The sequence below is a fragment of the Scleropages formosus genome, chromosome 13 (assembly GCF_900964775.1).
Source record: "Scleropages formosus chromosome 13, fSclFor1.1, whole genome shotgun sequence".
NCBI lineage: Eukaryota > Metazoa > Chordata > Actinopteri > Osteoglossiformes > Osteoglossidae > Scleropages > Scleropages formosus.
This window is the reverse complement of record NC_041818.1, coordinates 25,182,327-25,197,728: the sequence shown is the minus strand read 5'-3', so window position 1 is coordinate 25,197,728 and position 15,402 is coordinate 25,182,327. Positions and strand designations below refer to the sequence as shown.

The 15,402-nt window shown below is 49.4% G+C and overlaps 1 pseudogene; it reads left to right on the top strand.

Annotated features, from left to right (window-relative positions):
• LOC108923131 (ecto-NOX disulfide-thiol exchanger 2-like) overlaps positions 1–15,402 on the top strand; it is a 158,637-nt pseudogene that overhangs the window by 106,463 nt on the left and 36,772 nt on the right.

The window sequence follows — 15,402 nt, the reverse complement described above, 5'->3', positions numbered from 1 at the left end:
GTTTTAGAGGGAATCTACGTCTGTAGTTGAGCAGGACCCCTTTCTGGATGCGTCCACTGGTTCCATAAAAGGAAAAAACGGCAAGGAACTTGATCTGGAATGGCCTTCAACGGCTACGCGGTATGACTTAATATCCGATCACAAGGATCTGCTTCCCCGGGTGCTGGTGGGGGGGACTATCGTTTAAAAAGTAATTATCAGCGAAGGCATCAGAAGTGTAAGATCTGAGTCGTAATGTTACGGCTGCCGACCGACCCCTGTCCTGGGGAATTCCTGGCAAACGGAGCTGTGAGATAATTAATATCGGCTGGCAAAGCTGTTCTCTTGGCCTTGTAGGGTTGTCTCTTCTTGAAGAACTTGAAAAGCAATTTCCTTCAAGCAAAAAGGAGCCTTATTCGCTCAAACATCTTAATTGAGTCTTCAGTAGAATGTATGCTAATTAGTCCAGATTAAAATTATCATAAAGCGTAGATCCTTTTTTTTTTTTTTTTTTTTTCTTACCAGAGCTTTGCTCCTTAAGTAACACTTTTAGATATCTGAAAGGAATTTACTCCAACATCCTGCAAGTGGAGTGACTCTTTGATGGAAGGCTTCGAAGTTACCGTTTGTGAGAATGGGAGGGAGAAGCGTCGCTGCGATGCAAATTACCTGGATTGTTCTCTGCTCTTCTTCACTTGTCTTTATCTTGTGTTGGATTTTAAAGATGTCATTCTTAGTTTTTTGGACCGGTGGGATTATAAGTAAGAGGCGCTTGATCGTGGAACGGCTCGTTCTGTCTGGGCTCTTCAGTGCTCAATTGGACTAATTATTACCTTAATTGAAGCAATTTGGACACCTCCCTCGGTACTCCGGCTGTTGGTGATGTAAAAATGACTGGGGGGACCTGCTTATACACTACCACCTGACCAAGTCTGGACTGAATGGAGGGAAAAATGTTAACATGCTTTGTTCCTCTGAATGTTTTCTATTTTTTATTATTATTATTACTACAACTACAGTGTGTCCTCTTCTTACCTGCTTAATTGGTACCAAGATTTGTTTGTTACTAAAAGTTCATTAGTCAGTTGTGACAGTGAGTCAGGGGATCTTGATCAGTTTTATGATTGTATTCTGTTGGGGGGCAACTGTTGGCATTGTGGTTAGAGCTGCTGCCTTTGGTCACAAAGTTTACAGGTTCAAATCCCTTCCTCCAGCTGTAGAACCCTTGAGCCAAGATACTTAACCTAAAGCAGGCCAGTAAAATTACCCAGCTGTATAAATGGGTAAATAACAGGAAGTTGATTTGGAAAAAAGCATCTAAGTGAGCAAACGTCAATGTCGGCAACATGACGTATGTATGTATGTGCCTGTGTTGGAGACCCTTGGATGGGTGGCATTTTTATTTTTTTATTTTTTTAAAAACTTGTCATAAATACAAAAGCACAGTAAAGAACTATGACTAGAGCACTAAAGGCCACATTCACTATTTGCAATCCCTATGTGTCTGGAGCATCATGTGCAGCTTTGGTGTGCAGTTTAAACTCTGTGATCATCCTCTGGAATACACACACACACTGTCTGAACCACTTGCCCTATTTGGGGTTGCAGGGAGCCAGAGCCTAACCTGGCAACACAGGGTATAAGGCTGGACAGGGAGGGGACACACCCAGGACAGGACACCAGTTTGTCACAAGGCACCCCAAGCGGGACTTGAACCCCAGACCCACCGGAGAGCAGGACCCGGTCCAACCTACTGCGCCACCGCACCCCCTTGGTTCCTCTGAAATAATAAATACTAAATACTTCTCAAAGACATTTTTAACAGTGAAAAGTTTGTTACTCGAAAGCCTGTAAGTCAGGGACTGCTATCATTGTCTTGCTACTGCTTAAGAGGCTTACTCAGCGAGGCTGATGTGACGGACTAGTTTTACACCTTCCTCGTGACACTTTTACTGCACTTTCACAGACTCCCCCTAATTCCGTAACGCCGATGTCTCTGCTTCGGCTGCATACACAGAAGCTGCATTTCCTCTCCTGTTACCTTGAGGCCCTTCTCACAGGACTTGCAAAAATTAAATCCATCTGATAGCCCTCAGTCGGATCTGTGTGCGTGCGCGCCCACGCGCCCACCATCGTATCCCAGTAACATCCTGCAGAAGCAGACTGTGCTCCCCGCCGAGGCCTCGCCGTGGCAGTCAGCAGTCGCTCGAATGCCCTTTTGATTTGTTCACCGGGGCCTTTCTTTCTTGGATTAGGCAGATAGCTTGCGGATTCACTGCACGTTCACTCCTTAACCCCTCGTACAGCGAAATAAAGGCACGAAAAGGTCAGCCTGCAAAGCTGGGCAAATAGGAGCATGTTGTGGCCTGAGGAGTTGACATGTTCGGTCAAGTCGTGTGTGAAGTGACAGCCGCATGGCGCCCGTGCAGTTTCTGTCTGATCATCGAGCTGGAGAAGGAGGAAGACCTTAGTCGCTCCAAATTACACCATCGCAGGATGTCCTAATGGCCATGGGCCCTCCATGTTGGTAGTGCATTTTACTACCAGATGGGATCATGGGTCAGAGACATCTGCTCCAGGGTGATTTGAGGGCCATCAGGGTGGTCGCGGATCATCGACGCTGCCGCCTGTTCCGCATTAGGCTGTACCCGGAGCTCCTGCACTCGTGTGGCTGCTCCCAAACGACGTAAGAAGAGCAGCCCATTACCTGTCTGCCCGTCCAAGCCGGGAGCCTAATGAGGCACCGCGGTGTCCATAACCTTTGTTCCCATGTGCCGGGTGTTGTTCTTTACAGGAAGCTGCCTTTCCATTTCAGAGCAACCATAACCTCGGCGAGCGTGATTGGCGCGCTGTTCCAAGGAGGAGGAGGGGTGGTACGGCTAGGAGAATAAGCGAAGCTAGAAACAAATCCCATCACCGTCCCCGTCTGCCCGGCCCGCGCTATCCTGGAGCCGGGAGTCTGAAAACGGCTCCTCTCGCCGCCACCTCCCCCTCCCTCTCCCTCTCTGCTAATTTATTTTTAATACTGCGATTCGCCAGCTAGGAGGGTCAAACAGACTGCCGGAGCAGCTGCGGCTGTTTCATCTCCTTGATAAATAAGAAATAAATGCCTTAGGATTCGCTTACTAATTGCCGGGAGAGCAGAGACGGTTTTTTTAAATGTACTTTTTTTTTAATTTGCTAGAGGAGGTTTTGAGAGGTGCGTGGGTGTTTTGCCCTTTCGAAGGGGGCTTCCCCCCGGCGAACCCTGTCATCGGTGGTGGTGACTAAGAGAAACTCGGTGACTGAGCTGCTGACATTTTTGCAATGCTGCCCCCCTCCTCCCCGTTTTCATAATTGGCGTCACTTCATGGGATCCAAGGCTAGAATAATATAACGGGACTCAGTTCTGCAGGAACCCCCACAATGCTTTGCTCTCCTCTGAACATCCGGTGTAGGGCTCACACTGATGTCAGTTGTACTGAGGTCATAGACCTTCAGCCGTGGCCTCGCTGCAGTCTGACCGCAGTCCTGGTTCTGCTTCACCTTTAACTGTGCCCCTCTCTGCAGCGTGATCATTTGCACTCAGGTGTGGGCCGTTGTGTGTAAACATGTCAATTTGTCTTCATCAGCTGTGTGTCTCGCTGTCGGCGGCTAACAGCGCACAGCCTGTGTGACCCATTACAAGCAGTCCCACCCGCTGGATACACCCTCATCATGCGGCTTTACTCTGCGTGTGCGCACAGTGTGAAGGTCTGGTTCTGTTGGCTCACCTCGCTGCAGAGGGACGGCGAACCAAGTAGGCAGTACAGAACCCCATGTCTGCCAGCCTGCCTTTTTTTTTTTTTTTTTTTATTATTTTTTAAAATTTATTTTTACTAGACATGCAATTATGTGGCGATAGATAGTAGAAATTTTATTGATCCCAGAGAAAATTGCACAGGGCTACAGCAGCATATATTATCAGGAAGTGATGGAAGATGCTGGAATAACACAGAAATGGGGAGATGATGCAAAAAAAAATAAAGAAAAAGTGAGCAGTGCAAGAATAGCCATTGGATGCAAATAAGTAAATATTGTAATAATGATAATAATAAGTACTACAGACAGCTAAGTACCACTCTGACAGCCAGAGGAATCATTATGGAGGTTAATTGCTTTGGGCAGAAGTGACCAGGGTGGCTTTCAGAGGGTGAGTCACTGTCCACGATGGATCGCAGTGTCGAGTCCTTCTCCATACCACGTCTTCCAGAGGCTCCAGACTGCATCCCGGGTTCCAGTTAGCCTTCCCGACTTGTTTATTCAGACTGGCGGCGTCGCCTGTGGCCCTCTAGAGCACACCGGCGGAACACCTGAAGCGCTGACCTCTGTGCTCCAAAAGACCTGAGTTTCTTCACAATCCGACTGTGACCCTGAACCTTCCTATACAGAGCCTCGGTGTTGCTAAGTGAATCATTAACCATCTCTGCTTGTACACCCCCTAAAGTGGAATTTGTCATTGCTGCCCAAGTGATGTCCTCTGCTCAAGCACCGTACCCAAATTAATGAAGCTCTTCACGCTGCCACGTAACCGTTCCGTTCCGTTTCCTGGACGGGACAGGAGGACACTGCGGACCCCAGGTACAAGTTGCCAGCTTTCTGCAGCACCCCATGTGAAGTGCTGGTACGCAGCACTGAAGGAGGACTCTTTGGGCACTGAGAGGAGCTTCACCACATAATCTGGTTTGTGGCTCCAATGATGGCTTGGTTACCCAGGTGCTCATGTTGGCTGTACACCATTTCACCACCTCCTTGTGGAGAAAAGCACTGCGGTGTGGTGTGTGTTCCTCTCCCGAGAAAGTTCAGAGCGGGACTCCCTTGTGGAGGCCGGGAGCTTCCAGCCCTGGGACCTCCTCCTTAAATCTCTCTCCCAGGAGAGCCAGCAGGTCCTGGAGCAGTTCAAACGGAGGCTTTCGCACCTGCTCACTCCCTCCTCTCCTGGGCTTTCAGCTAGACTCTTCTCAAAGGAGACTCTTACATCACAGACGAGAGGTTCTAGGTGTTACCACACCGGTTATCCTCTTCAGTTGCAAAGTCCTTTTTATAGAATTTTATCGATGGTTCCTCTCTTCTAGGTAGCGAGTTTTTCCCGGACTCAGTTTTTGATGTGTTGCCTTGGAGCAAACACAAGCCCCAGTGTATGGGCCGTACGAGAGTGTGTTCTGCGGGGCAGCTAAATCCCCGCTGGTTTCGGTGGAAGTTTGGTCGTGTTCCTCCGTGTACCTCGCATGTTGGATTTTAAACCTCTTTAATGACTTCACTTGACTTGGTCTTTTGTTTGTAATATCTTTTTATTGAAAGAATCCTCAAATGGGAAAGACAGACTTACAAGTAATAACAGAATGATTAATTGCCACCTGTATGTGGGATTTGTAGAAAGGCATCGGGTTGTATTGATGTTTGCCGCATATGACTGTGGCAGTGGTTCATGCAGAAAATGAGCAAATGAAACCAAAGGCAGAAAGCCTTTGCAAGGAGGCCCAAGATCCTGTTCTGGTCCGACCAGGTTCAGCTGGCCAAGGGGTGCTTACAAGCAGTGAGAGTCCCCATTGTCAGCCTTCTTACCTGCGAAGTGTGGACCGCAGCCGTGAATTGACCGGCACCTGCCCGGGTGTTCTGACCCATCTGCCAGGTGTGGGTTGTGCCACGGCGCCCAGCCAGTGGTGGGGGAAGCAGAGCAGCTGGAGAGATTGCCGGCCCCTTACAGTCTCGTTGTGGTGCCTTTGTGCCTTTTGAGAAATCTTGAAATGGCAGCCGATTACATAGTGGGTAGAGATGGCACCTTTGGACTTGGAAGATGCAGGTTCAAATCGCCCCTCCTGCTGCAGCACCGCTGAGCAAGACAGATACCTGAATCTACGTTTAGTCATGTTGCCGATGCGACTTCTGCTTTTGACCAGCAGGGGCACTGCTGAGTACAGACCACATCCTGACCTAAAGTTCAGGTGTCTTTTATGCATCGAGGCTCGTTCGTTTCTTTTAATTAAAAGCCGAGCTAATTTGTGACTCTTGTTGCTGCTAATGTTGCAGATGGAGGTTCCGCCACAGACAAGTGTGCAAACGTGTGAAGCAGCTATCAGAAAGCACGGATCTCGAGAAGCTCTGGCCTGTTCAGTGCTTTTACGGCAATCTGTCACAACGCTCTCCATGGCCTGCGTTACGCTTGAAACCCCAAGCGTACAGCCTGCACTGGAGAGGCTCTAGATGGCGAGAGAAAGAGCGCAAGATAAGCGCACGTTTGAAAAGGGTTTGAACATGAACTCTATCAGGCGGTAGGGCGCTGTCTTTGAAGACAGGGTTTTATCACCACAGATGCCAGGAATTAACATTTCAGTGAAGTGAGCCTCCCCACCCCAGGGGAAGCGAGCCCATTGGTGCCGTCGCCGGAGGTAACCGCATCGGGACTAGATGCGGGATTTGTAGCACCGGCAGTCGTGTGGGAGAGCAGTAAGAATAGAGGTCAGGAACTTGGCAAGGATGAAGGTAGGTGGTCTCTGTTCTAGGGCCTTCAGGACTCTGCAAGACCTGTGAAGCTCTGGTTTGGCTGGGGGCCTGGAGAGGCCTGTGCCCTTTGCACCGTCGCAATCTGCATCAAGGATGACCACAATGACCAGCCTTGCTCACTGCTCTGGCACCTGGGCGTGCAAAAGCGCAGACCGGCTACAAACCGGGGAGACCAAAGTCTTTGTCCGCAGTCCGATGCCCGCAAGGGACTCCACTGACACCCGAACCTTCCTTCGAAATGGGACACGTTCTTTTCAGGACGCCGTTTCAGGCACTAAGAGCATCGGGGGGCATCAGGTTCTAGTTAACTGCTGTTCTCTTTGTTAATGAGTTCAACATTTATTGAAGTGCAGTGTCTTGTTGGTCAGTTTGGTGAAGCACTTCCAGTATTAGTTTCCATATCTGGAGCCTGTGTTTTGTTGGTCGGGTCCACACTCATGTAAAATGAGACTCCATTCATTCATGTGTTGGTTGAGGGAACACTGTCTTGTTTTGTGTGTTTGAGCATGCAGCTAGGAGATATTCCTCACTCTGGAGCTTTGGGCTCAACATGGCACTCGCTGGGCAGGGCTCCTATCGCTGACCTTGGCACAAGACCTTCCTCTCTGTCTCGTTCATGTGACACACAGACCCGTGCCAGACTCAAGGATGGGTCAGGGGGATGGTCTCTATGCTCCACAGGACACCTTGTGATCCTGCCCCAGTGGCGAGCCTCTTCAGGACCTTCATCCCACAGTCATGGCTTCATGGGCACCGTGGGCTTGAGGAATTTATCACTTCACCCCCATGTCATGTTCTGACACAATGCATTATGTATGATCCATTTTTAATCAATATAACCTAATTAGACTGAAGTGCATAAATATGTTTGCAGCATTATTGGATTTGACTCGTGCTTTTAAACTCTTACTGATGTAATTGATGCCTCTGCTTCAAGAATGGAGATGTAAATTATCCAACATGAAAGCACCGCCCGAAAACATTTTAATGACAAATCGGAGGCTCCTTTCCCCACTGTTGACTCCCTTGGAATCGTTTGCTTTGATACAGAAAAATGCATCTTAATATTTTTCCCATGCTAACTTTCCTTGTCAGCCCCCCCACCCTCACCCCCCACAATCGCTGTCTAACCGGCATGTTTTTCCTCTTGTTCAAGTTTCTCCACGTTTAATTTCACGCAACAAAGTGCCAGCTCTGTGAAAGCGGTTCCTTGGCACCCTGACGTCACGGCGAAAAGGCGCTCTCTTCAGCAGGTCTTTGGAATGAGAGCGACGCGCTGCTCCGCTCTGCGTCGGTGCCCTTGGGCTTGGAGACGGCCAGGTGGGCGGCGGTTGCTCCTGGCATGGCTTGTTTAGCATCCGCCTCCGCCAAAAACAGCCCCAGCACACCATGCTTGGCCCTGGGGCCAAGCAAGCTTCACGTGCCTGATGCCAAACAACGTGTTTGGTAGCGTGCGAGTGACAACAGGGGAAATAATGGCATTCCACAGTGGCGAACAAGAACAGAAAACTAATTATTGGGTTTATTCTGGGATCCGGGGCAGAAGAGGTTCGTAAACACGACACGGTTGCACGGCATCTTCTTTCTGGCTCTCTGATCTGGCATCTGTTTGAAGTGGTACTTCCTCCTGGCACCCCCACATCCTGTGTGTATGTGATGCAGTACAGGCATTGTGTTGATATTGTGATTATTCTTCAGTTGTGTAGTAGACTGTTGTGTCCAAATCCATCAACAGCATGTTCTCTGTCGCTCGTACAGCTCTATGTCTCACCAGAGCAATAAAAGGTAGGAAGTTTTGTGAGGAAACAAAAGCAGAGCTCCCCTTAACTCAGACATGGAGTGTTTTGGTCAAAAGCCCAGTTCCTTAATCACTGTATTATGAGCTCAATCTGTTCTGCGATCAGACTGAAAGTTTTACAGATTTCACCTTCTTAGATGGCAGTTAAATGATGACTGTAAGAAATAAATACATCCTGTCCGTTATAACGCATACAGCAGAGGGAGAATGGCAGTTTTCTTCTTTTTCAAATTTGTGCAGCTAACATTCTCAAATCTTCACTGATGTTTTACTTTGTGACAACTGCATCTCCAATGATATTTCACGAGGAAGGAAGACGTACGGCGACCTTGGGGGCGGTTTACGGCTGTCCTTGTGGACAGGATCCCTTCATCGCTTGTCGACAGGTAGTCCCAGCGACCGAAACTCCAGGCGCAGGAGAAACCATTGAGGTTGTCGCCCAATCGATGCTTGAGCAGGTGGCTCTGTGGGAGTGTGTAATCACCAGATAATGACACTGTCCTCGTTGGCCCCCGCTCCACAGATAATCCACGCCGTTTTAATGATGTTCAGACCTATTGATCTGAAGAGGCGCTCAATGGTTGCCCTTAACGATGGCAGCTTTCAAGGGTCTTTGACCCAAACTCATGGACTTTCAATTCGCCTGAAGTCGAATACCCTGGGAAGCAGATTCCAGCAGTGCTGTCCTCTCCACATTTGAACTTGTACCGCTGGGTGTCCGCGAGTGCACCGCGGTACCCGTGGCAGCGGGTCGGCTTCACTCGTATGATCCGTTTTCTCTCCAGCCGTCACACAACCCCTTCTCATAATGGAAGAAACCCGAGGGGATGGAAAGAGCAGAGTGACGCAGCTCGAAACCCTTAACGTCTTTTTGAAAATGAGGCGGAGAGCAGCACGTCCCGCAGCTCGATGTGGTTCGAGAAAAGTTCGACAGTTTTGCTGTTGTAATTAATGCCCTTTTGTAACTCCTGTCCCGTAAACTTGTCATTGATGGTTTCCCGGTGTCCTTGGGTCCCGAATTAGGGAGGGTGCCCTCGCAGTCGCTTTCCACCACGCTACACGTTTTTAGAAGCAACTATGTATTCGGGCAGAGATAAAAGGATGAAGAAGTTGACGCTGCAGAAGGCGGCTCTATTTTCGTGGTTCCATTTTGAATGATCGACACCGTGCATAATGGGGCTTTTTTTGTCGGATGATTGTAATTGTCAGCTCAGCGCCGCTGTGTAAATGATCCTTCCCTCAAGCACCTCCTTCTGACAAGCCGTCGAGTGCGCAATCCGGTCTCGCGCTGCAAGTGAATTTAATTACAGAGGACTTCAAAAGGTGCTTGCTAATTTCAGACAAAACGGTTATCTCATTTAGGCTGCAGCGCCATATCAAGGGAAACGTTGTTGACCTCGTCGCTTCGACGGCCCGCGCCGTCAGCCGTACGTCTCTTATGATACTTTTTTGTGATCAAAGTTCGGATGTGAACTGTTTTGTTACTGCGGCATTTCGATATAAATATTTGTCGAGGGCCGTTGCGAGTGCCGCTTGAAGCTGTGTGACTCGCCGTGTTTACCGTGGGGATTTGAGGTTGTCTTCTTGAGGTGCCCAGATGAGCGGAGCAGACAGTTGCCCTCGCAGCCACAAGAGATGGCAGCAAGCAGCTGAAGGAGAACACCTTGCCGTGGCACCTGCTGGGACACGGAGATGACGCTCGGGGGCTTCCGTGGGGATCGTCGTCATCGTCGTCTCCCGCACGCTCGCCAATCTGAATTTTCAATGAGCCGATACCTTACGGGGAGCTGTATTTTGTCAAAGTGCAGCCCTGTGTCTGATAAAATGGAAAAATAAAGTGCTTACCCTGAATTGCTTCAGTGAAAAATTTTCCGGCTGTAAAAATGTGTAAATAATTGCAGTACTTTAACACTGTAAGTCACTTTGGAGAAAAGCATTAGCTAAATGCATGAATGCAAAAGTGGTTTGGATTTGGGAATTTTGGAACCACCATCACATTCGACCAGTCGAAGACCCCTCCCGATCTCCTTCTGCACCGTGTCTCATCGTATCGTTCGTCCCCAGGGGTCAGCAGTTCTGGATCCCACAGCTGGATGCCAGTTTCCTGTCGGTAACAGCTGAGCTGCAAGCGATGGCTCTGCTAGCTGGAGCAGCACCTCTGTGAGCAGTGTGTTCGTTCGTAGTCGTCGTTTTCCATCCAAACGGTGGAGCCACGAATTGGGGGGGTTCTGCGGTTCCACGAATCCACGAATGTCACAATTCGCTGCTGGAACGCTTGCCTTTGCTCTCCCGCACGCTTCGCATATCGCACTGTTGACGCTGTGTGCTCTGCAGACTTCGTCATGGAGGAAACGTCGTTCTTAAAATCCTATAATTGGGCTCTTAGCTGTTAAGACTTTGTAACCTCGTAAAATATGTTTTCTTGGGTCTTCCTTGGCACACTAAGCTGCCTTCTGATGGAGTGAAGCTGTTAAATGAGCAGTGTCTGCTGCGGAGAAGGAAGTAAACTTTACGTCCATTAAACAAATGTGTATATATAGAAGAGAGAGGCTGCAGTGTCTTTGTCCTTAATGGTTTTAAAATGGCACTCAACGGTCAAACGGCTTCTGATAAATATAAATTGATTGATCGAAGACTCAAGATGGCTCTGCTCAAAGGATCATTAGTGTGTCCAATTATTAAGCAATCGTAGCCTCACTTTTTCATTCTTGCCCCGACCCCCCCATCCCCCTTTCCCCTTTTTTGTCCTTTTTTAAATCCAGGACTTTGGCATTGTACTTTTACTGGCGTATGGTTTCGCAGTCCAATACCTTGCTGAGGTTTGAACTAGCAGTTTTCTATTGAGAGGTCCAGTTTCTTCTGCTGCTTGGTCAAAGACTCAAACGTGAAGATTTCTGGTTCGCATTTTACCCCGATCGTGTCGCTAGCCCTTGGTCACTTTCCCCGAACTACAGAGTTTCATGTCTGTCTCTCCTTCTCCCATCCAGAGCCCTAAGCAGGAGGAAGGAAGGATCCTGAGCCTTATTTTACTCGTTCCAGTTGCTCTTTGCTATTCAGAAGAAGCTCCCCATCTGTCTGCTCCTTGATCGGGTTCAGTGCTGTCGGGGGAAGCCATGCGAGGCCGAGCGCCATTTGTGTAGCACATCACGTTGAACTTCCTACCGAACCCGTAGCCGTCACAGGGCAATTGGCTTGCCGCCCGAACTCGTCTCACGTCTCGTCCTGCGTGCGCTAATGCGACCGAAGGCAGTCGAACCGCGGCTCTTGCGTTCGCACGAAGGGGACCCCGGTTTCCAAGCAGACGGAGCACTGCTGGGAAGGGTTCAGCTGGCTCTCTCAGCACGGAAGCGGGGTTAATGCCCACGCCTGCCAGCAAATCGCCATGGCAAAATAACAACAGGGCCCACGGCATCGTGGTAACGGGAAAATGAGACTGTAATTACTGAATGCGGGGGCGTGGGGCCAGCAAAGGTAACCGTATTACCCCTTAATTACGCGAGTCAAGCAGCTGCGACGGAACAATTCGGTCGGCTTTTAAGTGATTTGCCAGAGCGCCGGGATCTCGGACTGCCACTCGCATATGGCATTTGCGTTAGCCGCGGCAGCATTCCGATCCAGAGACCAGGCCGCAGCCACCTGTGAGGATCTTAATAAGCGACGGCGCTTGAATTAGAAAAGCTGCTTACTTTTTTAAAGGGGTGAGCGAGCAAGGTTGTACCATGGTAAACTTTCTTGTTTAATGGAGCATGTTCAGTGGTTATTCAAGCTTCCCTTTGGACCCATGCGCAACAAGTTGATGCTTGTGTCCCAGTACATAGTGCCTGGGTTTTGTAATTATCCTCAGTTAATGCGTCGCAGGGCAGCTGTGACCACATGGAGACAGAGGCCGGGTGCCCTGTTCTGTCTGATGGTGCAGTAAAGCCACTGCTCTATCTGTTGATGGAGTCCTCGATATGGAACCGCTCTCCACGGCGCCAAAAACAGCATCTACGATGCGGGGTCCCCGATGGAGCAGCTTCTCCTAGGAAGTAGCAGGACATGAGATGGGGCATTCCGTGCGCCAAAGATGGTTATATTGGCCCTAGTCTATCCCCGGATTGCCGTACTCACGCGATTGTGGTTTCCGTGGTGGTTCAGGAGCCTCGCTCTCTCATTTCATACATATTAATGTCAATTACTGTCTGACAAGCAGTGTTTATGATGTCTGTCCTTGCAGGGCCTCACCTGCAAATTGCCTCCTTGGACCGTGGTATTATTAATCCAATTTTAATTAAATAGGGGTTAAGTAAAGAGCACCACTTGTCTTCTGAACTGAAAAGGTGTCTTCTACTGGGCACTCGGTTTGTCCTTTTTTTTTTATTTTAAAAAAAACTGGTTAATAAAATCTGAATCGATGTCGCTCCAGAACCTGACGCACCCAGACGCACTGGACAGAGCCCCAACTTCAAACGACTTTCGTCGCCCTTTTCCAACTACTGTGAGCCACTGTTAACCTGCTGAGCCCCTGTATCTGCACTTTCTGTAACTAACAGTCATACGCTTTTCAAAATCTCTAAAGTGCCAGCAGAAAGGATGAGGCCTCCCACGCTGAGCCTTTCTCAGCTCAATAACCGCACAATTCCCTATGAAGTATACGTTGATGCTTTTGACCTGAAACACCCCTCACATCCCTCTCAAAAACAATACGAATACGGCTCACCGTTGTTGCTGCAAGCCTCCTTTCTGCAAAGGTTTAAGTTGAGTTATTGGGAATCTTTTTTCCTCGCTAAGAGGTCTTGATTTTTTCGTATCCATTTTGTGGATGCTTAGATGTAACTGCTTTTAAAGTAGTCTCGTTGTGAGGGCATTCGTGAAGACCGCATGAAGACCGTAGAGTGGACAGCCCTGAGAGCTCAATCTAGGACCATGACCCTCTGACCTTTTACAAAAACACTCCATGACGATACTGTATCCAGCTGTGCAAGATCTTCGCCCATTCAACGACACGTACAGTTTCATAGCTACTGCCTTCTCATTGATGCAGAGACTGAAAGACGACCCCCTTTCCTGGCTCAATTATATGTACTGATTTCTCATTGGTCCAGAGACCGAAAGACCACCCCCTTTCCTGGCTCAGTTATATGTACTGATTTCTCATTGGTCCAGAGACCGAAAGACCACCCCCTTTCCTGGCTCTGTTATATGTACTGATTTCTCATTGGTCCAGAGACCCAAAGACCGCCCCTTTCCGTCTCAGCCAAATTAAGGCCCCATAGCGGAGAGCTTCAGCGGCAGGACAAGCAGCAAAGCATTAAATGGCTGATTGCATCTATAATATTTGCAGATTATGAAAGGGAAACAGGAGGCGGGACGTGGGGGCTGCTGTTGACCGAGAAATGTCTGATACAGCTTTATTGACTTTCTGTTTGCTTCAGGCTTCTTCAGAGCTTTGGAAAAGGATTTGGTTTTACTGTGCAAGACGCCGCACTTGGCCAGAGGTTGTTGTCTCAGCCGAATTTGTTCATTATCGTTGCCTCCTGTCTCCTCCTCCATCCCACACACACAAACACACACACACACACAGTTTTAATAACCCAGATTATACTGGTACTTGTGAAGTGAAGAAAAAAGTTGCTATCTTCTTCTCCCTCGCTGGGTTTAGTCTGTCCACAGAGAGAGTGTTTTTTGCTTTCTTTTTCCAATCAAGAGGTGTGGTTTTCATAGCCGCCCTGGGTGCTCCCTGGGAGTACCTTGTGTGGTTCCCTCAGAAGAAGACCTCGCTCCGCTCTTTCCCCCAGCGCAGAAAACGGTGGCTTTTAACGAGAACATTTGTGTACTACGGTGCAACATGCGCACCTCACTCTGGGCAGGGATGCTGTTACTGTTGCTCACTCATCGGTGCTCCTATATGTGCGTGACCTCTGACCTCACCTGTATGTTTCCTCTTTTTCTGTGCACAGAAGGGATTCGCAACATGACCATGGATTCTGGCCAGATGGGAATGCCGATGTCAGACCCCAACGCCTGGGCCACAGCCATGAACAACCTGGGGATGGCGCCCATGGGCATGACCGGACAGCCCCTCATGTCAGGTAGGGCAGCTGCAGAACATCACGGGCGCGTAACCTACGGCAGTACCAGCAAGCCGCCCTGCGCGTGGCATCTGATACGGTATCTTGTTGTGTGTCGCATCAATGCATCCTGGAGACGTGAGAGGGTTATTGATTACCCTCTTCGATGGAAAGCCCCGAGGCAAAATAAGTACCGTCCTCCATCCTCACGTACGCCCTCGGAGAAACAGACATCACCAGCCCATCTCCACATCTGCGTGCCTTTCGGCGGAGCTCGAGGACACTGCATTGCGCAGTGGGAACTGTGGAGCCGCATGCTAGCCAGGTCTCGGGTTGCGGTACGAGCGGAGGATTGATGCCAGGGGCTCCTGCAGCCACCTGTACGCGCTGCTCCCCTGGCTGTTTTACCGCTGAGTGTGCAGGATAAAGTGGCCCCTCTGTTACATCCAAAACGTTCTTTATGCCTGAAGGAGGAGTGTTTCGACTGTGAGACAGCTCAAATGTGGAGGGGAAAGGAAGGCGCTGCTCTTCACCCTGATTGTCATTCAGGAGCCTCATCGCATGTTGTCAAGACATGGGGCCACCCAGCAAGGGGCAGTAGGGAGTGCTTTGCAGGGAGAAGTGACGTCCTGTAGGCCATGGGCACGGGCCACTCGGCCAGTGAATTCTGGGAGGTCTGGGCCTGGAGGTGAGGGGTGCGACAACACAGAACTACCGTAAGACGCACTCCTGTTTTTTTATTTTTATTTTATTTTTCAATATCATTAAAAGCCAGTGGAAACATTTATCACTCCAACATTAGGTTTACACACCAATCTGATACTCCGGCTGTGATGATTAATGCGGGCCCGAGCTCACTCCTCCCAGCGCCTTTCCTGCCCACTTTATAAATCACCTCCTCGGCGGAGCTCAAATTCGCTTTCTTATCGTAAGTGGAGCCGTAATGCGTGCGGCACAGCGAGCCTTCTAGATGAAGTCGTCTGCATGGGGATGGGGAGGGGGTGTTATTTCCATCTCCTGTATTCTGCTTTCCCTACTGAACTCTGTTCGCAC